This window comes from Lissotriton helveticus, chromosome 1_1, assembly GCF_964261635.1.
Source record: "Lissotriton helveticus chromosome 1_1, aLisHel1.1, whole genome shotgun sequence".
Lineage (NCBI taxonomy): Eukaryota > Metazoa > Chordata > Amphibia > Caudata > Salamandridae > Lissotriton > Lissotriton helveticus.
Genome location: NC_136057.1, coordinates 938,885,743 through 938,907,434, shown reverse-complemented (window position 1 = coordinate 938,907,434; position 21,692 = coordinate 938,885,743).

Sequence of the window (21,692 nt, the reverse complement as noted above, 5' to 3'; positions counted from 1 at the left end):
GAGGCAAACTACTAAAATGGCGGAGGGCGGAGTATGTAATCAAGGTTTGGCGACCCAGGCAATACATTTCAAATAAATATAGATAGAATATGATTATTAATATTAATATATTAGAAAAGTGTAGCAGCGGATGAGGCACACGGCCTGGGAGAACAAAGCGGCAATGTAATACCTGAAATGAGGAGAGGGTTGCTTGGTGAACTTGAAGAAAAAATAAGAAGCGTGGTCTTGGAATCGAGGCTGCGCATGCATAGAGGCTACAACTGGTGCAGAAAAATACCGGAAACAAACCATCTCGGAGGTATACTCGTGGACCATTGAGGAGCACACCAGGTGTAAATTCACTAAACATTCATTCAAACAAAATTTTACACACTATCATAGAAATATAGGGGCATATTACCAAGCAATAGCGATAATTATCGCTATTGCTTGGTTAGAGACAAAATGTTACCGCTGTGCTGCGGCGATTTGTAACGCAGATAAACCTTGGTATTACCAAGGTTTATCGCAAATGCAATAAAAAACGGCCGCAATGTATGAATATCGCTGAAAAGTCCGCGATATTCATGCATTACCGAGCTAATGCTCTTAGCCATGTTATCCACCTCCCATTGGATAACATGGCTAAGAACTGCTCAGGGCAGGTGTTAGCTTTTGGAGATATTCGCGCTTAGCGCGAATATCTCCAAAAGTTGGTAATAGGAGATAGCGATGTTAGCGACTGTTTCCAGTCGCTAACATCTTGGCACGCCCACTTTGCATGTCATTAGTGATAAATATCACTGACATGCAAAGTGGGGCCCACGATGGTCGCTATCTCCTACTAGCTGTCGCTAACTGGTGTTAGCGACAGCTAGGTAATAGGGTGATAATTTTATCACCGCTTTCTTGGCTTTTAAAGCCAAAAAAACAGAGATAAACCCCCTTGATAATATGCCCCATAGCTCTTTATTTGACCAGTGAAGTTAGTTCTGAAAAGAACTGTTTTTTTGCCTTTTTTTAACATAAAAAAATAAACTGGAAACAAAACAGTAACCTACAGGAACAAATAAACAAAAACAAATTAGCGTTGTGAGCAACGGTGCTCCTGTTTGCGCCGTTTAATTAAATTAATTGACTGCTCCCCGTAGCAGAGCATCTCATTGCAAGATTTGCAATGGATGATTAAGTCAGCAAAATCCGGTTCGATATTTGGATGCAGAGTCCATGGCTGTGTGGTTGGTGCTCTTGAAGTGCTGGGAACAGCAGGTACTGGATTTTCCCGTAGCCTATCAGAGCAGCAAGCTCTTGTATAATTGCGAGGATTGGGGTGTTTCACATGGCGAACCATGCTTGCTGTCCCAAATGAGTACTTCTTGCTCGGATCTCCTCTTGACAGTGTGGTGTCACAGATTTTGCAGGTGACCTTTGCGGCATTTACCTTAAAGTTAGAAATTATCATTTAAAAAACCTTTGAAATTCACTGAAAAAACGGTGGGTTTCACACGTTATAGTTAGGAATTAGCATTTAAAAAAACCTTAGAAATTCACTGAAAAAACCATAGGTTTCACACATGTTATAGTTAGCTGGACATTTCACTCATACAAAACCATTAAAATTCCCCCGTTATAGTTAGTTCAGCTAACTATAACTTGCGCGCCCGCAATGCACTGCTGATGAAATCACATATTACATCACTCATGACATGGTCAGTGACATCACTCATGACATCACTGATGACATCTCAAATTGTGGGACTCACCAAGACCCTCCCACCAATGAACTACACCTTCGAGCAGCCTCTACTGCTGTGTAGAGAGCCTGGATTGGCTGCTGCTGGTCCTGCCACTGCAGTCTCATAGCTATTCTTGGACTCGCCCCTTTGTGGGATGCATGCGGGCAGTGCCTATCTGTGCCATCCAGAGGTGGCTGGGCTGGGCCACCCTTCTTCTGTTTGAGTCTGAGCTCAAAGTACTGTTCACCCTGCCCTTGCCCCTGCGCAGCTCATCCTCGCTGCCCCTGCAATCCCTGTGGTCCTTGCCCTGCCTGCGGTCCCTGCTCTGCCCTTGTCCCTGCAGCACTCACTGTCACTGATCTGCTTGTAGTCCCTGCCCCTCTACTACCTGCCTGCAGCTCCTGCACTGCTTCCTGCCCCTGTGCTGCCCGCTGTTCCTATGCTGCCTGCTGCCTGCTGCCCTGCATTGCCTGCCCAAGGATCTCCTACCAGCACCACTAATGGAGACCGCCACGCTACCATGCAGCTGACTTGTGCAATAGGCATGCTACTAACACACCGCCAGTTGCACAGTGTCCAATGCTAGAACCTCCAGGCTACCCTGCAAAGGAACTCCTGGAGCTGGACCCCGGTTGCTAAAACAACAGATGAGTCTCCTCTTCCCCATGATTCACCAAAGGACCATTCACCTACCAACAATGCCACTACTCCTGAAAAATAACCTATGAAAAATCCTTTACTACTCCTGACCACAAGACCAAAAACACCGTACCACCTCTTCATTGTATTCTGCTCCACGCTCGCTCACTCTGCAAACACCCCACATATATCTGGGACACCATCACAACCCTCTCCACGGACATTACCTTCATAACCGCATAGTGGCTTAACCCCTTCACAAACCTTGAATCACCATTACTCCACAAGGCTACAAGATGATACACAATGACTGTATAAAGAAACAATGCGGAGGCTTTGCCATCATCTTCAAAGAAACCATCAGAGGCACCATCACCAATAATGGCCCCATTCCTCTCATGACAAACCTGAACTTCCTACTACAAACTGACGCGAAGACCATTATAAGAGACCCCTGTGACCTCAATCAACACTATGTGACACCATCCCCAACCTCATTGCCCCCCTAGCAATTGACTCACACCACTAGGTCCTATTCAGTGAGCTCAACTTCCACATCGATGACTCTAACAGCACCAACTTCACTGCACTCGTATAGAAACTGAACAATATCAGCCTCACCCAAATGTTCATCGAACTCATGCACAAAGCTGGCCACTCAGTCAACCCATTTTCACTTCAGCCATACTACGGAAGTTACCTGGCCTGACCACACCATTGTGCACTTCACCATCAGTGACCCACAGAGCACCAGCACCAGAGCACCATCACCAGGCATCAGATTTCCTCCCGCAGCAACTAGAGCAAGGTCACCAAAATTGAGTGGGCACATGCCCTCATTACCTCCAAACCCGAGGTCCCAACAGACCTCAACCCGTCTGTCTAGAACTCTGCTGCCTGGATCGCTGACATTGCCAACAAAGTTGCCCCTCTGAAACCTATGAAACCCAATGAGGGCCTGAAACAGGCCAGCTGATAAATTCCAGAACTCAGGACGACTAAGCACAACTGCCATCAACTGGAGAAGCAATGGTATGCCAGCAAGAAGCCTGCTGACAGAGCAGCTCACTAAACAGCCCTCAGCAACTATCACCAGCACATCAAAGAAGCCAAGAAAGCAGAAATCACCACCTGCATCAACTCCATGGCCAACCACACAAAGGAACTCTTCAAAATAGTCAAAGAATGTTCTATCCCAACACCCACAGAGAACACTATACACCCCTCCCAAGAACGATGTGACACCTTCTCACACTACTTTCACAGCAACATCACCAATATAATACAATTTCCACATTCAACCTGCCACTCTCATCCCTGACGACCTCAAACAACCAGCGAACACCAGCTAAACCATCACCACCTGGCCACCGCTCACCACTCTCACCATCTCAGCCATCATGTCTTCCATCCACTCCGGAGCATCCACCGACCCCTGCTGTCATCACCTCTGTGTACCCTTGCAACAAACCCTATCAGCATACAACTCACCAGCATCCTCAACACCTCCATCTCCACAGCAACCTTCCCAAACAAATGGAAACAAGCATATGCAGACCCCTCCTAAAGAAAGCCTCCGTGGACCCCAACAATATCACAAACTATTGTCCAATCTCCCTGCTCCGCTACCTGGCCAAAGTTCTTGAGAAAGCCATCAACCAGCAGCTTATCAAATTCCTGGAACAAAACCACCTATTGGACACATCTCAGTCAGGATTCCTGTGCCAACCACAGCACTGAGACCATGCTGGTTGCTGCTATCGATGAACTTCAGAACACTCCTCAACCATGGAGAAATGATGGCCCTGATCCTCCTTTACCTCTCCATGGCGTTTGACACAGTCTCATACAACACCCTCATTAACAGACTCTACAACATAGGCATACAACAGTACGCCCTCAAGTGGATCGCCTCCTTCCTCACAGGCTGCACACAAAGCATCTGACTGCCTCACTTCACCTCCACACCCATAGACATCATATGAAGCATGTGATTATCCCACAGCCTCACCCTGTTCAACATCTACATGACACCCCTTGCAGACATCATCAGATCCCGCAGTCTCAACATATTCTGCCCTAGAGATGGCACTCAACTGATCCTATCGCTCAAGAGGACCCCTCCAATGCCAAAACAAACTTCTGCGTTGCCATGACGAACATAGCCAAATGGATGAGAGACAACTGCCTCCAACTCAACTCATACAAAACCGAAGTGCTTATTTCTGGGAGAACACCTCTCTATGGGATCACAGCTTCTGGCCTGTAGAACTCAGACCCAACCCCACACCAACAGACCATGGATGCAATCTCGGCACCATCCCGGACATCGAACTGATCATGAAAAGGCAAGTTAATGCAGGCACTTCCTGTTTCCACACACTTCGCATGCTCCGCGGAATCTTCAGATGTATTCCAACAAACACCAGAAAGACCATCACCGGGCCCTTGTCATCAACTGTATCTCCACCTAGCTCCTCAATAGACTTCAGATGATACAGAATGCTTCAACCTGACTCATTCTGGACACACTTTGCCTCCCCACCTGTGAGACATCCACTGGCTCCCCATCCAGAAAATATGGCAGTTCAAGATCCTCATGCTCGCCTACAGATGACCTAGGACCTGCATAACGCAACCATCAACTGAACTTCTACCATCCCGCTAGACACCTGCTCTACTTTTCATTGGCCCTCACACCCACTCCTCACCTCCATTGCAGTCACAGCGGTGGCTGTTCCTTCTCCTACATCACTGCAAAGACCTGGCACAATCTTCTTCTCCAGCTCCATACATGCCCCTCCCTGGCAGATTTTAGAAAGGGAGTCAAGATCTGGCTCTTTTATGGAGACACAGCACTCAGATACCTCTAGGGGTGGCAGTGTTGCAGTTTGTAAATAATGTTTGATTGACTGATTGATTGGCTAAACAACCCCTCCTGTTACCTCCAGTAAGTCTCAAACAGTGGCATTGCTGAGTGGTCTTCGAAGGATCATGCCCCCTATCTCCAACACTCAGCAAACTTGCCTCCTGGAGCATTACTGGTTAGGGGATAAAGTCCCTTGGCTGGTGAGGGTCCTTGGGTGCCATGAACTCCTGTTGCCTCAAGTAAGTCCTACACGGTGGGATTGCTGAGCTGTCATCAAAGGCCCAGCTACCTTTCTCTAGCACTTTGCAAACAGGACTACTAGTTAAAAAACCATAGAAATGTCCTTAAAAAAAACCAAAGTTTACAATGACGTTTTAATTAGGAAATAGAATTTGAAAAACCTTAGACATTCACTTAAAAAACAAAGGTTACAAGGATGTTATAGTTAGGAAATAGAATTTAAAAACCTTAGAAGTTCAGTAAGAAAACTAAAAGTTACGTTATAGTTAGACTCAGATTTCACTCCAATACAAAGCCACTCAAATTCAGCAGTAATCGTTACTTGAGCTAACTATAACTTATGCCCCGTAAAGCACTGTTTATGACCTGACCTATTACATCACTCATGACATGGTCAGTGACACCACTGATATTATCTCAAATGACATCACTGAGGATCATACAGTGATTTTGAGTTTTTTCTAAATGTTTTTGTTTGTTAAATGCATATCATAAGGTGCCACAAACGTTTAAATTAGTATACTGTGTGTGCTATGAGTGATTCTTTTTTAACATAGTTTGTGTGCGTCACTGCGACTCTATATCTGTGTGTGAGTGGGTATCTGAGTGACTGTACAGGTGTGTGAGTTATCATGTAAGTGGTTGTGTGGGTGTATTAAGTGGGTGTCTGATTAGCTGTGTGGTGACATAGTGGCTGTATTCATGAGTGAGTGAGTTTCTCAGAAGCTGTATGGGTGCGCGAGTGAGTGGCTGTGTGAATGGCTATAAGAGTGGGTATATCAAAGACTGTATGGGTGAGTCAGTGAGTATTTGAATGGCTTCATGTGTGAGCGAACGGCTGTTAGAGTGAGTGTTTGGTTAAGTGAGCTGGTGAGTGAGTGGCTGTATAGAAGAGTGAGGGCCTGTGAGATTGTCTGTATGGGTGAGTGAGTGTTTGTGTGTGTGGTTGTATGGGTGTGTGAATGGGTATGTAAGTGGTTGTGTGGGTATGTGACAGAATGTGTGAATGGTTGTATTGGTGAGTGAGTGGCTCTGTTGAAAGGGTATATTGTGAGTGAGTGAGTGAGTGTGTGAATGGCTGTATAGGTTATTAACTGGTTGTGTTAGCAGTTGTACGGGTGAGTGTGTTGCTGTGCTAGTGACTGTATGGGTGAGTGACTGGTTGTATGATCAGGCTCATGATTGAGTGAATGATTGTATGGGTGACTATATTGATAAGTGAATGGTTGTATAAGTACTTGTATGGGTCTGTGAATGGGCATGTGAGTGATTGTGTGGGTGTGTGAGAGGTTATATGGGAATATGAGAGGGTATGTGAGTGGATCTGTTGATCATGTCATCAGTGATGCTATTAGTGATGTCTTTTGATGTCATCTATTATGACACTGACCATGAGTGATCTAATATGTGAGATCAAAGGCAGTGCATTGTGTGGGCATAAGTTATAGTTAGCTCAGGTAGCCATAACTACTGAATTTCACTGGTTGAAACCTGATCCTAACTATAACATCCCTGTAACCTTTGTTTTTTTCAGTGAACTTTTAAGGTTTTTTAAATTCTATTTCCTAACTGTACCATATCAGAATCCTTTGGTTTCTTCAGCGAATTTCTAAGGTTTTTAGAATTTTATTTCCTAACTGTAATGTTCCTGTAACTTTTGGGTTTCTAAGTTAATATGTTAAGGTATGTTTTAATTGTATTTATTAATGGTAACCTATGTTCTTTGAGTGTGGTTGTATGAGTGTCTGTATGGGTTGGTGACTGGCTCTGTGGGTGAGTGAATGGCTGTGTAAATGGCTGTATGTGAGAGCGAGTTGGTGTGTGAGTGGATGTATGTGTGTGTGAGTGGGTGTGTGAGTGTCTTAATGGGTCTGTGAGTGGCTGTGTGAGTGTTTGAGTGGGTCTGTGAGTGAAATTGAGAGTGTCTCAGTGGATCTGTCAGTGTGAGTGACAGTGTAAGAGTGGGTCTATGAGTGGGTCTGTAAGTGGATTTGAAACTGTGTGAGTATGCCTGTTACTGGGGGTGAGAGTGTCTGAGTGGGTGTGTGACTGTCTGACGGGGTCTGTGAGTGGTTTGAGAGTATCTGAGTGGGTCTGTGAGTGAGTGTATGAGTGGCTGAGTGTATGTGTGAGTGCACATATTTGAATAGTCTTGTCAGTGGGTGTGATACTGTCTGAGTGAGTCTATGAGTAGGTATGTGTCAGTGGGTCTATGAGTGGGTGTATGAGTGTGTGACCATGTCTGTGAGTCAGTATGTGATTTTCTGTGGGTATTTGAGTGGGTATATGAGTGTCTGAGTATGTTTGTAAGTGGGCCTAAGACTGATTGTGTCTGTGAGTACATGTGTGAGTGTCTAAATGGGTCTGTGAGTGGGTGTCAGAGTGACTACATGGGTCTGTGAGCGGATTTGAGAGTGTCTGAATGGGACTAACAGTTGAGTGTGTGAGTGTCTGAGCGGGTCTGTGAGTGGGTGTGAGAGTGTATGACTAGGTATGTCAATAAGTTTGTGAAAGGGTGTATGAGTGTGTGAGTGCATCTGTCAGTGCATATATTTTAGAGGTTATGCCAGTGGAAATGAGACTGTCTGAGTGGGTATGTGATCAGGTGTGTGAGTGTCTGAATGGGTCTGTCAATGGGTGTGAGAGTATCTGACCATGTCTGCAAGTGCATATATTTGATTGGATCTATGAATGGGTGTGAGAGTGTCAGAGCAGGTCTGTGAGTAAGTGTAAGAGTGTCTGAGTGTATCTGTGAGTGCATATGCTTTCTTTATTTAAAGGTGACTGTGCCGATGCACTGCAACATTACTCGTAGGTCACGCTGAGGTTCACAGCGGATCTGCAAATCCTTGCACTTGAAATAAATTAAGGTTTTGGGGCATTTCTTTGCCTATCTGGGCTCCCTTACATACATATTACATATGATCTAGCTTTTCATATCCCGGGACCATTTCCTAATATCTAAAATGGTGGCTGCAACTTTCTACCCAGATTCCGGCCATCCACTCATAGCATTGCTGTTGAATCTAGGATGGCTAATCCTTCCTAGATATACACATTTGTTTTTCCTTTAATATTTCAAAATCTACTGAATGGGTTTACACCAAATCACAAAAAAGGCTCTTTCTGTACTACAATCTAACTTTCTGCCACATTTGGTGTAATTCTGTTCAGCAGTTTGGGCTTCAGTCATGTCTAAAATCTCAATGGGAAATAAAATTGGAAACATACATATTTTGAACCTCCCCACTTTTTTTGGCCTTCAATTGATGAATCTCCTATAAAACTTTCCATGCACAACTAGAAACAGGAATTAATTTATTTTTATTTTTTGAAGATTCATCAAACAGCACGAGAAACAGCAACAACAAAACTATTTTCCTTTGGCAACTAGGTCCTAACTATAACTACCTCCTGGGGGCCGCCAGAAGCTAATATATATATATATATGGTCGCCACTGGGTAGTTATAGTTAGGATTTCTTTTCCATAGAGAAGGCTTTTTTTTGGTTTTTTTAATAACTTTGGTGTTGTTTGATGAATCTTCATAAAACGTTCTAAGCGACAAGCAAATTTACTTAAGCTCCATACTGAAAGTTTTGATGTGATTAATCAAGTGGTGGCCGAGAAAACAGTAGGGCCAAAGAAGCAAATTTCCCCATCCATTTACCATAGACTTCTTCAGACAGGGCTACAGTAAAATATGTTGAATGGAATTCCACCCAATTTGTCAGGAAGCTAGATCTTGATCTCCATGTTCTGTTTTTCGTGATTTGGTGTAAATCCATTACATATCTTTTGAACAACAGAGGTTTAAATATATTTGCTATCTGAGCCGTAAGAGGCTCACTCACGAGAGGCTTGCAGGAACAAAAATTAAAAAATACAGCAGTCTGACTGACTCATGGAGCTTTTTTTTACCTTGGGCCAATTCAGTCTCATAGGAGGCAGGCTCTCAATCAGAGTGAGCACAGTGATTGGCTGCCAGCAACATGGAAAAACTATTGATGGCGACAATTACTGGACTCAGACACTTAGGGCCAGATGTAGGTAGCCCAATACAGGTTGGTAATTACCGAATTTCAGCCGTTACCGACCGGTATTAGGCATTTGAGATGTAGGGGCCAAATTTAAGGATTCGTACCGAATCGGTAATTTAAGGAATCAGTAAATTACCGATTCCTTAAAATACCGATTAGGTAAATTACCGAATCCTTCATGAAGGTGGCACTCAAGTGAGTGCATTTCTGAGTTAAGGATTCAGTATTTACCACCAACTAAAAGTTGGTGGTAAATATTGAAAACCTTTGAAAAAGCAAATTTGTGCTTTCCCAAAAGTGCCATGTGGCAGACATACATGCCCTTAGAGCATGTATGTGTGCCACATGTGCACCCATGCACTATTCACGGGTGCATGTATTTACTGAATCGGTAATTCCCATTCATTCCTATGGGCCTCTAGGCCCATAGGAATGAATGGGAATTACCGAATCGGTAAATACCGAATCAGTATTTTACCGAATGTCACCGATTCTGTAAAATTTACCGAATCAATATCTACATACCATTTACCGATTCTGAAATACCGAATCGGTAAAATTCTGTATTTTAGAATCAGTAAATTTGGATTACCTACATATGGCCCGAGATCCCTGTCCTGAACTGAAAAAAGAAATAATACATGTAGGGCTACCCTGTCTCCCAAGGCACAGTGGGGTGGCCAGGGGGACCCCTGGACCAAAATAATAAAAGTATATATGGGAAGGGTGTGCCTGTAGGGCCCCCTCTACTCGGGCCATTTTGGGTCCTGCAGACCCCATCCTCTAGAGCCTGGTATGTTTAAGGGAAGGGACATGTAGACCCCTCCAGAGCTATTTACTGACCCGGGGACTCGATCCCCAAAAGGATAAATGAAATGATTATGGGAGGAGAATGCAGCCCCACTCTCTGAGCCACATTCGACTCCAGGGATCCCATCCCTCGGGATCCAATAAATTTAAAAATGGGAGGTGGGCTGAGCGGGCCGCCCTCCCCAAGCTTTAAAAAAATGCCCAGTGGATCCCATCCCCCTGGTCTGTCCCTTCAAAAAAAGAATTGGTGTGGGCAGGGACACATGAGTTTGCTCTTGACCGGTGGAAGCATTTTCAAATGGGAGCAAGCACAAAGTCTGGTCCCAGCTCGTAAGTGTTTTAAAAATGCTCTTACCATCTGGGCGGCTGGAAACAGAACAAGATATTGCTCCAACACTGAGGGAGCATCATAAATAGCTGCTGCCTCCGGACTGGAGCAATGCAGCTTCAGCACCATGCAAGGAGCTGGATGGGGGGGATGTGGGGTCCTGGAGCTCCTCACCGCAGCCCTTTGAGTGTGCTTAGTGGGTTCCTTGGGTGGATACCCATCTATTTAAAATGGAGGCCCTGGGTGAAGTGATCCTCAAGACCTAATAAAGCTCGTGGAGAAGGGTCATGCAACCAACTCCCCTTTAAAATGATTATGGTCCTGGGGTTGTATTCTACTGGGCCTAAAGAAGCTTTGGGAATGGGGACATCTGACCCCACCCTTTTTGAAAAATCAGCAGTCCTTGGAGATGTTCTCTGGGGTATGAAAAGGTTCAGGGAGGAAGTCCATGCGGCTGCCCTCCTCTTTAAAATACACACACAAACTGCCCCAGCGGTGAGGGTTCCCTAGACCTAATATGACTCTGTGGGAGGGGACGGTCAGCCACCTCCCATTTTTCATTATATTTGGCCATGGGGGATGTGGGCCTCAGGTATACTAAGGCTCGGGTGCGGTGCCACTGTTGTCAGGTCCTGTGGACATCCTCCCACCACACACAGCCAAAAGCCTTGTGCAGCGGGGGCTGGCTGCATGTATTGTAATGAAATATTACTTTATTTTAAAAAATTCTACAAATGAGCCCCAAAAAATCAAAGGTTAAAGTAACATTATACTTAGGTGTGATAAAAATGTCTGTTTTGTTAAACAAAACATACGGTTAAAGTAATGTTATAATCAGGTGAATATGTCTGTTTGAACTGAATAAACCACAGAAGTTCACCAGATATAGTTTGCAGAGATAAGTATAACTTGTATCCTTGTCATGCACTGCTTGTGAACTCACATATTACATCACTTATGACATGTTTCTGTGACATCATGTATAACATCTCTGAAGACATGTCAAATCTAGAAAGTTTCGGGATTATTCCTCAATCGTGGGTAGAGAAAAAGGGAGGGGGCAAAATGTGTTATCCCCATTTTTTTACAAGTAAAATAAGACACTGCTATGGCCAAAATAGCTGAATGGAGTTATACCAAATTTGGCAGAAAGCTAAGTCTTGGTGCAGAAAGCAGGCTGGAGCTGTTCATTTTCCAATCGTTGCTCTAGGAAACAGTATCCCATAATGCGCTTCGTGGGTTAATTCAAATATATTTTGGTGTATGAAGGTGCCCCATTCTGGGTAGGGGCATCCACCAGCAATTGCTGTCTGCAAGAAGTGCAGCACACAGCCATAAATACTCAAACAGATTAACCTTATGTTTCTTGGGGTCTATAGAACATGCCCCCAGGGAAGTGATGATTATATTGTTAAACATTCCCAGAGCTGGAGTTTTTATCTTCTGTTTGGGAATGAAAGCACCCTTTGTTGTTGATCTTATGACTGCATTATATGGCTTGATGAGTGTAGAAATAAGAGTCTGACAATTGGTTCATGTTCCTTTTAATATAAATGCTTTAATATAATGTTTTTTGATAGGCATTGCAATGACTGCTTGACTCAGCCTGCCTTTTATATGTGGACAATGACTGACATAAAAAAAACCTCTAGAAATTCTCTGAATTAAAGGTTTAAGTGAAAGTTATACTAAGGTATTAAAACATTCTTAGAAATTCACTGAAAAAAAGATTAACCTTACATTATAACTAGGTGACAAAGCCAGTTATAACATAATATTTTAAACTGAAAAGAATACTGAAGTTGAATAGTTAAAATTAACGGAAGTACAGTAACTTGAGCCCTGATGTAACTTCAACTCACTCGCTCATCGTGCACTGCTTATACCCTCATAAGTTACATCGCTGATGACATATTCCCTGACAGCATTGTTTGCATCACTGATGACATCTGAAATGACAGCACTGTATAGAAGAATGCTGTTGTCTGTGAGAATGCTTGATAAGATGCTCTGAAATACCTGAAATATGCTGTGATGAAAGCTTACATGAAGCTAGTCAGCAGGATGTCAAGTTTTAATTAATGTATTAAAGAGTCTAAAAAAAAGTCACAAATATGATCACATTTTGTATTACATGATGTACCAGGCCCACAAAAACCATTTTTAATAGATACTGCTTAAGTTAAGAGTCCACCAAAAGCCATTAGAAAAATCATAGGTTTTTGGAACAGTGGATTTGTACAAATTGCAACTGGACAAAATGAGATTCATGTTTTATCTTTCTTGGAAGTTATAATTGATTATAGGCGTATTATAATTTGTTAAATCCTTAAGCGCCACAATCATTACCTCTGAAGGATGCCTTTCTCTATACGGAGCTTTCTGAAAACATGGGGGTATATTATCAAGGGGTTTATCTCCGCTTTTTTGGCTTTAAAAGCCAAGAAAGCGGAGATAAAATTATCTCCCTATTACCAAGCTGTCGCTAACACCAGTTAGTGACAGCTAATAGGAGATAGCGACCATCTTGGGCCCCGCTTTGCATGTCAGTGATATTTATCACTAATGACATGCAAAGTGGGCGTGCCAAGATGTTAGCGACTGGAAACAGTCGCTAACATCGCTATCTCCTATTACCAACTTTTGGAGATATTCGCGCTAAGCGCGAATATCTCCAAAAGCTAACACCTGCCCTGAGCAGTTCTTCACCATGTTATCCAATGGGAGGTGGATAACATGGCTAAGAGCATTTGCTCGATAATGCATGAATATCGCTGACTTTTCAGCGATATTCATGCATTGCGGCCGTTTTTTATCGCATTTGCGATAAACCTTGCTAATAGCAAGGTTTATCTGCGATAAAAATCGCCGATGTGCGGCGATAATTTTTGTCTCTAAACAAGTTAGAGACAAAAATTATCGCTAGTTGTTGGTAATATACCCCATGTTTTTTTATTATAATGGCGGAAATCTTGATATTTTCATTGGCTAAAATAAAACTAAATATTAGCATGTACCTTGTTTATATTTCAAATATTTTTAACTGTTTTAAATGGCTGTAATGGCTTATTTTCAGTATATATCTAAACGTAATTTACATAAACATTTAATTGAAATTGAATACGAAGAGTGACTCACTTAGCAACTCTGGTGCCCTCCTTTAAAGTTCAACTCACCCTTCGGTTCTGAAAAAATGCTCTTGTTACAAAATCTTATTGTATTCCAATCTGTTCCTGCTAAATATACTATCCTTTTCCAGTTTTCAGTATTGAAAATACAGTTGGTAAACTGATGTAACACGTATTTCCAGAACTTTGAACCACATTGCCTCTATTTTCATCATCCCTAGGGGCTCACAACTACTGCATGCCAAAAAAGTGTGTGAATATGTCACTTAGGACCTTACCTAGAGTTCGATGGATGGGTTACTCTGTCATAAGCACAATGAATATCCCATCCACTGTGTTACAAGTGCAGTTGGGTCTATTGCACTTAAAATTCGGTGGACTAGATAGCCCCCATGTGTGTGATGCAGAAACCGCCTGCCAAACTCTGTCAGGCACCGAGGGCCCTATTATGATGCCAGTTGGACGAGCGTCCGACCAACGTCATGTCGGAAACAAGGAGACGGAGGTTCCCGCATTGCGAATTTCTTTGTGACCACCTACACGGTGGTCGGAAAGTGTATGTTTACTATTGCAGCTTGTACTACGGGCCGCAGGACAAGCAGCAATAGTAAACATACACTTTTTAAACATCAAAGTACCTTGCCTGCCCCATGATGCATGGATTTTTCGTGGGGCACCTCTGGGCTGCGTAGCCGAGGCCCAGAGATTACAGGGGTCAAAGAAAGGTTGTCAGAAAGGGAGAACAAAATGAATGAATGAGGTAATTTGTATAGTGCAGCTGATCTCACCCCAGAAGATGACGTGCTAAGGTATCCCGTCGATATAAATCTAATATGCAGAGTGCATGCATCACGTGGGGAAAAGTCCAGTTCTCGACTACTGTAATCATGCACTGCCCAGACTCACGATTACAAACCGGCCCAAATGTGACACCGTACAAATGTACACCACCTCGGTGACAGCCATAGTGACAAAGCGGACATAACACTGGCCTGATGTCAGGTCAAAAGCAAAAAAAAAGAGACAGTGCTCCCCATAATCACTTTCCGTTCAATCCCTGCAAAACCTCCTTTTAACACTGGTGGACTTGTCCCATGATAAGATCTTGATTAACCAACGGTGAAGGAGCGTCACCCACTAACACTATTCAGAACAGGAATCTCCCTGTTAAGTTAACACACAGCTTTTGCTTGCTTCCAGCCATGCCACGTCTTGAAGGCAAATAAGATCACAGACTACAACCTCTCGAGTTTCCAAGACACATATATGGTATATGTTTGTTCCCAGTGTAGAATAGATATACACGTGTTACCTAGCTTGCACCACATTGAGAATCACAATAGTTTTCATGTTTTAATTCATTCAGGTACACAAGTCCTCTTTTGAAAAACGACTATCCCTGATGAAGACCTTCCTATAAAGAAGTGCCATTCAGAAGGTCGAAACGCGTTGGCTCTACATAGTACCAAGCTTTAGTTAGGTCCCAAAATTGGACAAATTAGAAGTCATGAAATAAGGCGCTTTTCTTGAGTTCTGACTATCATTGTTGACCTCTCCCTTGGTTGGAAAAGTATATCAGGTTGAGGACGGGAAAGTAACAACCCTCCTTGACTCTAACCTACCACGACAGAATTTAGTAGGACTGCCCTTTGCCTGAGGAATGTTTTAGTATATTTTATGTATTTTCAGATTCTTTGTCAGGCAACATTGCCTTTGTGATACATATATATATATATTTTATTGAAAAATGCACTGTATGTTCAAGTTTTTCTGATATGCATTTTATATATTTGTGAGCACAAGCTTTTTTTTTTTTAAATGATCTTTTACCTTTAATGTGTGTACATATACATAAAGAGAGAAGGCAAGTGGACCTTGATCTAGCTTGTCATGTGACAGGATTGATGATTTTGCATAACGAAAAAAGAAAAAAAGTAAGACAATTTAAATGAACATAACCCAAGGTTAATTAAACAATCTTTTGGGGAGAATGCTGATTTTGTGATTCATGGTGTCAGAGGTATTTTGTTTTTTCTATGTGTATTAAGATTCCGGCCTCTGTCTTGTTCTTAACTGAATCATTCCCCTGTTTTTTACCCGCTATCACTCCGAGGAGCATCTTGGTGCTGAGAGGTCTAAAGGAGAGTGGTCTCATAGAGGGCTGCTGTCAGATGAGGGATAGGACCAGACTGTCTGCAGCTGCGAAAATCCAAGGCTTCTTGAACATGGATTCTGATTGTGTGAGTATCAGTTGGGTGGGAAGGTAGTTCCAGGCTTTAGTTCCCAAGACGGCCATAGACTTTCCTCCCTGGGATGTTAGGTGGAAGCGGGGAGGTAGAAGCAAGTTTTGAGTGGAAGATCTCTGAGGACGTGGAGTAACATAGGATTTGATTCTCGTCCTGAGGTCTTTGGGTCCAGGTTGCCTGACTGTTCTGAAGGTTATTACTAGGATCTTAAAGAGGATCCTTTTGTGTATTGGCAGTCAGTGCAGGGTATGGAGTGTCTCTAATGCTGCGGACCCCCATGGCAGTTTCATTACCATTCAGGCAGCTGCGTTTTGGAAGGTCTGTAACTTTTTCAGAGATATTTTTTTTACTCCTGCATAGAGACTTGTACAGTAGTTCAGACATGATAGGATTAAGTCCACTGCCACTGCCTTACGACGAGCAGTGTTTGGGAGGAGATCAAAAAAATGTTTTAGAGTTTTTATCCAATCGAAGCAGGCGACTGCCACCGAAAGCGCATAAGGACAGAGAAGATTCAAATCTAATCGCCAGGTTCCTCATAGTGTCCACTGTATTTGGGGGGCGGGGGGTGCTGTGTCGGTCGGCCACCACTGTTTGGGTGTGAAAATATTGTATTTTCCCAGCAGCATGATCTCGGTTTTTTGGCTGTTACACTGGAGGTGATTGGATTTCATCCATTCAAAAACGCAGAGAGGCATTGTTGGAAGTTTTCTTCTGCTGCTGTGGAGCCTTTATCTATATTTAGAATAAACTGCGTGTCATCAGCATAGGATACAGACTCGATTTCAAAGGATGACACCAGGTCTAGTGGAGGCACCATATATATATTAAAAAGTGTTGGACTCAGGGCTGAGCCCTGGGGACCAACGGAGAGCAGCTGTTTCTCTGTGGATAGGTAGTTGCCGAGGGTAACTATTTGTCTCCAGTTCTCCAGGAATGAGGTTAGCCATTCTAGCGCTTTGTGCGAGATGCAGATTCTTTTTAACTGCTCACCTACGATGGCATGGGAGACAGTGTAAAATGCAGCAGAGAGATCCAACAGGATCAGCACTGCCACCTTTCCTTGATCTAATGCAAATTTTATGTTTCCATTTTCTGTAGCTACAGCCCCTATTGTAGAAATCCATACAATAGGGGCAGGTACGCCCCTATTGTAGGGATTACTCTCCAACTGATACCCCAACAGGCTCCTTGAGTCCATCAGAAAGGCAGCGGTTAGTCCCTAGGCCCGCTGTCTCCGACTGCCACATTATAAGCATTATAATGCGACGGTCAGACTACATTGATAGATGTTGGTCGGACCACAACCGAGAACCTGTCAGTTGCGGTCCGACCGACAACATAATGAGGCCATACGTGGTATTGGTTTTGATGTAGTTCATCAGTACTACTTCATTGCAGCAGGCACCCCTTTCACTGAAATAACATTGAATACCATCTTCAGGTGTTTATTGGCCTAAGGCTTACTTGTCTTGATCTGTATAAACGTATCAGAGATATATGGATCACAATATCAGGGGGTTGATGGCTCACTGTGTGTCGTAGACCCCACATCTTTGATCAATCCAAAGTTGTGACAAGCACCCTATTCCAGTGAGCCCCAAAAATAACTTTAGCATTTGGGAATCACTTAAGACTCTTGATCAATTCATTCAACGACTTTTGTCCTAATTTGGGCACAAACCTTATATCATATACAGGTTTTGACCAACCACGTTGCTCAAAATTGCCAACCACCTTCAGTTTTCATCAGTCTTGGCATCCACTGCAGGAAATGAGAGTTACTTGCAACAGGGTCTTTTTTATGCAGACAAACTTCTTGTTTTCTTCCTCATTTAAGTAAATATCTTTTAGCAAGGCAATATCCTTTATTGCCTTTCAGACACATGGAAGCATTTTAGTTCTGATCACAGGCTTGTTGGTTCTGTTACATGCCAAAGGTTCCATGCAAGTATCCTTAACGGGTTACTTGTGGTGCTGATACGTAATTTGGATGGATCGTATACATAGCATTTTTAGGGTGTAAAGTGGTGAGGTATCTAATAATCTGTGTCTAGTGATAAGCGATGTCACTTTCTTTACCAAGACTGACTAAAGATTTGGCTGTGACATAGCAAGAGTGGGTGGGAATGCTTTCCGCCATAGGCGGCACAAAATTAGGGGGAGGGGGCCTCCCCCGGTCCTATCTGCGGCCATCTCCGGGTAACAAATGACACAGGAATTGCCAGCACCCCTCACTCTTATATGCACCTGTCGCAGTGCAGTAAACTCATGAGCCGCCACTGGCAGCCAAATGTCTAGCTATCCCACTGATATTTGTTAATTTTTACTGAAGCCTACGGCTTTAACTGGCATATTTCTGATTTCATGTTCTTTCCTGTAGCCCAAGTCCTGGTCTTTTACTGCCACAAACTTTAGGACTGAGGAACTGATTTAAATTTTAGCAGAACGGGCACTTCATCACAACGGTGACGGAGTACTCTTTCTGCCAATCTGAAGGAGATACCCTTATGGGGTGATTTGGGCAATATATAAGCAAATAAATAAAATAAATAAATAAGGCCTGCCCGCCTCATTTAAAGCCAGGCCGACCTTCAATGAGTAGACATTGGAGAATACTCAATTTCTGCTGGCTTCACACACCTCCAACGGAGCAATGGCCATCAGAGTTTTGGCCATGTGTCTGCCAGCAATATTTATATTGGGCAGACACATGGCCAGTTTTCACTGCCCATCACTACCATGAAAAACATAGGGTAAGAGGCAGTGAAAACATTTAAATTACCCTCACACCATAAGAGAATGTGCCCATAATATGGGGGTCTTTTTATTTCAAAAAGAAAATTCCTATTTGGAAGTTGGAATTTTGATGTATGGCTTGTCATGTTGATGGAGCTGTCCATCAAACCTACAATGCATTTCCTGGACCTCCTGTGTAGCTGGTACCTGGAAATGGAAGAGACGTCCTCAGGGGTAGCGGAAACTCTAAATGATGGTGAATCGAGTACCCTTACCATGGTGGGAGTACACCGCGATGGTGACAGTAATAACTAGATCCACCTAAATTTAAATCATCCTTGTATGTCCCATTTGTTTAAAGCCTAGTAGAGGAATTGTCACTTGGGCTAACCGCGGTAGATGGACATCGGCTCACATGGAGTTAGGGCATTATAACATCTGTTTACTTAACTCTTTCCCTCTCCAAAGTTAAAGAACAATATCTAAACACAGTAGGATATGATGATCTGATTTTCCAATCAACGATGTAGGGCATTGAGGGTTTAAAAATAAAATAATGGTTAGTTGTGCCCAATTGGTAGGAATATGATTTGTTCTTATTTTACCATGAATCCACCCCGTTACATACCGACACCCCACAAATATTCACCTACAATGATTGGTTAGAGTGAAAGAGGTGGCATCTGGAGACAGCAGCTTCAGAGAAATTCATTGAAGGTTGTGACCACTGAGGGTGGTGAAAGCACACACAGTAAGAGGCTACAGGATACACAATAGCCACTCAGAGAGCTAGAAGTCAAGCACAGCCTCAGTAACCTGTGTTTACTGCTGCATTTGAGAAGACCTGCTCCAGCTATCCTGCCTTCACCCTTTAACTATTTTGACTTTACACTGACATTGTTTCAGTTCCTGCCTTCTATACTTTCCTTTTGTTTTTGCTGCTGGGATTCAGATTCTAGATCAGGTAGGTCACTGGGAAGTCTGGCAGTGAGAGGAGTGTGAATTACTCAGAACAATTATTCACATTGTGTCATAAAGACATTATACTCGTACAGCCCTTGCCGCATTCCATCTTCCTTATTATAACTGCTCTTTCTCTACACCGATGGGGAGTACTTTCCTTCCAGCCAAATAAACCAGTGAGCATTGGTCCCTTAATGGTATTGCAGAGCACCTCTTCAGATATGTTTCTGAGGGTACATCTGTCTCAAGCCACAAGAACCAGACACCATGGCAAGATTGTGGAGATTCCCATGCGAGAGTTGAGGTTTTGACAGAATTGGACATGATTCTAATTGTGATGACCATAGTTAATTTCCAGCAGTCTAGTATCTCAATATGCTAATGTCAGTGCCTTTGAATTGTTTGCATCCAGAGCATTCATGACTTTCTGTGTACAAACCCAATTGCTCCAGGTATTTGTTGTAGTTGTTCTGTGGTCTAAAGTGTTCCTTGCTATGGTGAATTGCTGCTGCTTCTTCATTTCCATCATTGTTCATCTAGAATTAGCTGGATTTTGCTTCTAAAGGCATCATTTGTAAAATCTCACTTTGTTATGAACTTGCTTATCCTCACACTGATAAAGATTGTTACAACCAAAGGCTAATTATACAACTCTTTTTTTGAATAACTTTACACCATTGTTTGTGGTGAAGCCAATCATTTAACTGGCTTTCATATTATGTTGGAGAAAATATACTAACAGATTATATACTTTTTCATAATTAGATATTATGGATACTCATATACCATATGCATTTGCGAATTACAAATTATTGGGTTTCTGACCAACATTAAGTGATATATTGGTCAATTATGTGTTAGTGGAGAAAAATTCATGTTTGACTTTCTCACATAGCATGAGATATAGCATTACTTGGGTGCTCTCATTGTTGCTTTGAAGCACCAGATTTATCATACCTATATAACAGATGAAGGATCCTTTGCAGGCCAAAGAACCCTAGAGAACTATATGGGTGAGAATGAGTCACACCAGAGTCCTGACATCCAGAGGAACTGTGAGTCTGACATCTACTATGTACTATAGCCATGCCGTGCCCCTCAGTGCGGTCATCTAATTCTGTTTCTCCCTCAATTTAAAGAGCTGCTTTACTGGCGTGTGAACCCTCATGAGAATCTCACTTTACAATGATGCAGTTTCTCTCCCGCCTTTAAGTAACCTGTTCCTCTCTCAGACAAGGTCATGAAAGAAGTAGCTGTCATGTCTCTTCGATCTTATTTTTGAATTTTTCATTAACAATTACATATTGCCCTTAGCTGAGATGACCAAATCACGCATGTCACCAGAGATACCATGTTCCTTTCCCTTGCTTTGTTAGACCTGTCATCCTTAGGGTGGTCTTCCCCCAAACGTATTGCTTGCCTACTTCCACTTTTTGCTGTACATTTTTGTTGGCCTTAGGACTCAGAGTACTTTACCATTGCTAGCCAGTGCTAAATTGCACGTGTTTCTCCCCTCAACAAGGTGACATTGGTATATACATTATTGGCATATTTATTTAATAATAAATCTCTTGTAAAGTGGTATATTGTATACCCGGGGCCTGTAATCTAAATGCTAATAGTGAGCTTGCAGCACTGTTAGTGCAATCCACACAAGTAACCTTTCAAACCTTTCTTAGGCCTGTCATTGAAAGAGCAGGGTGTGCAGTTTACTGCCACCTCAATTTGGCAGTAAAACCACTTGCCAAACCTTATACTCCCCTTTTATTACACATACATCACCCCTGAGGTAGGCCCTAGGTACTCCTAAGGGCAGGGTGTAGTGTAACTAAAAGGTAGGACATATACTTTTAAGTCTGGTAGTGACAAACAACATTTGTTTTTCAAACGTGTGTTTAATGTCGACGGAGTCAGACTAAGAGCACCTTCGCTCTGAGCCAGATTAACAATTTTGGAAATACTTCATCTACCCT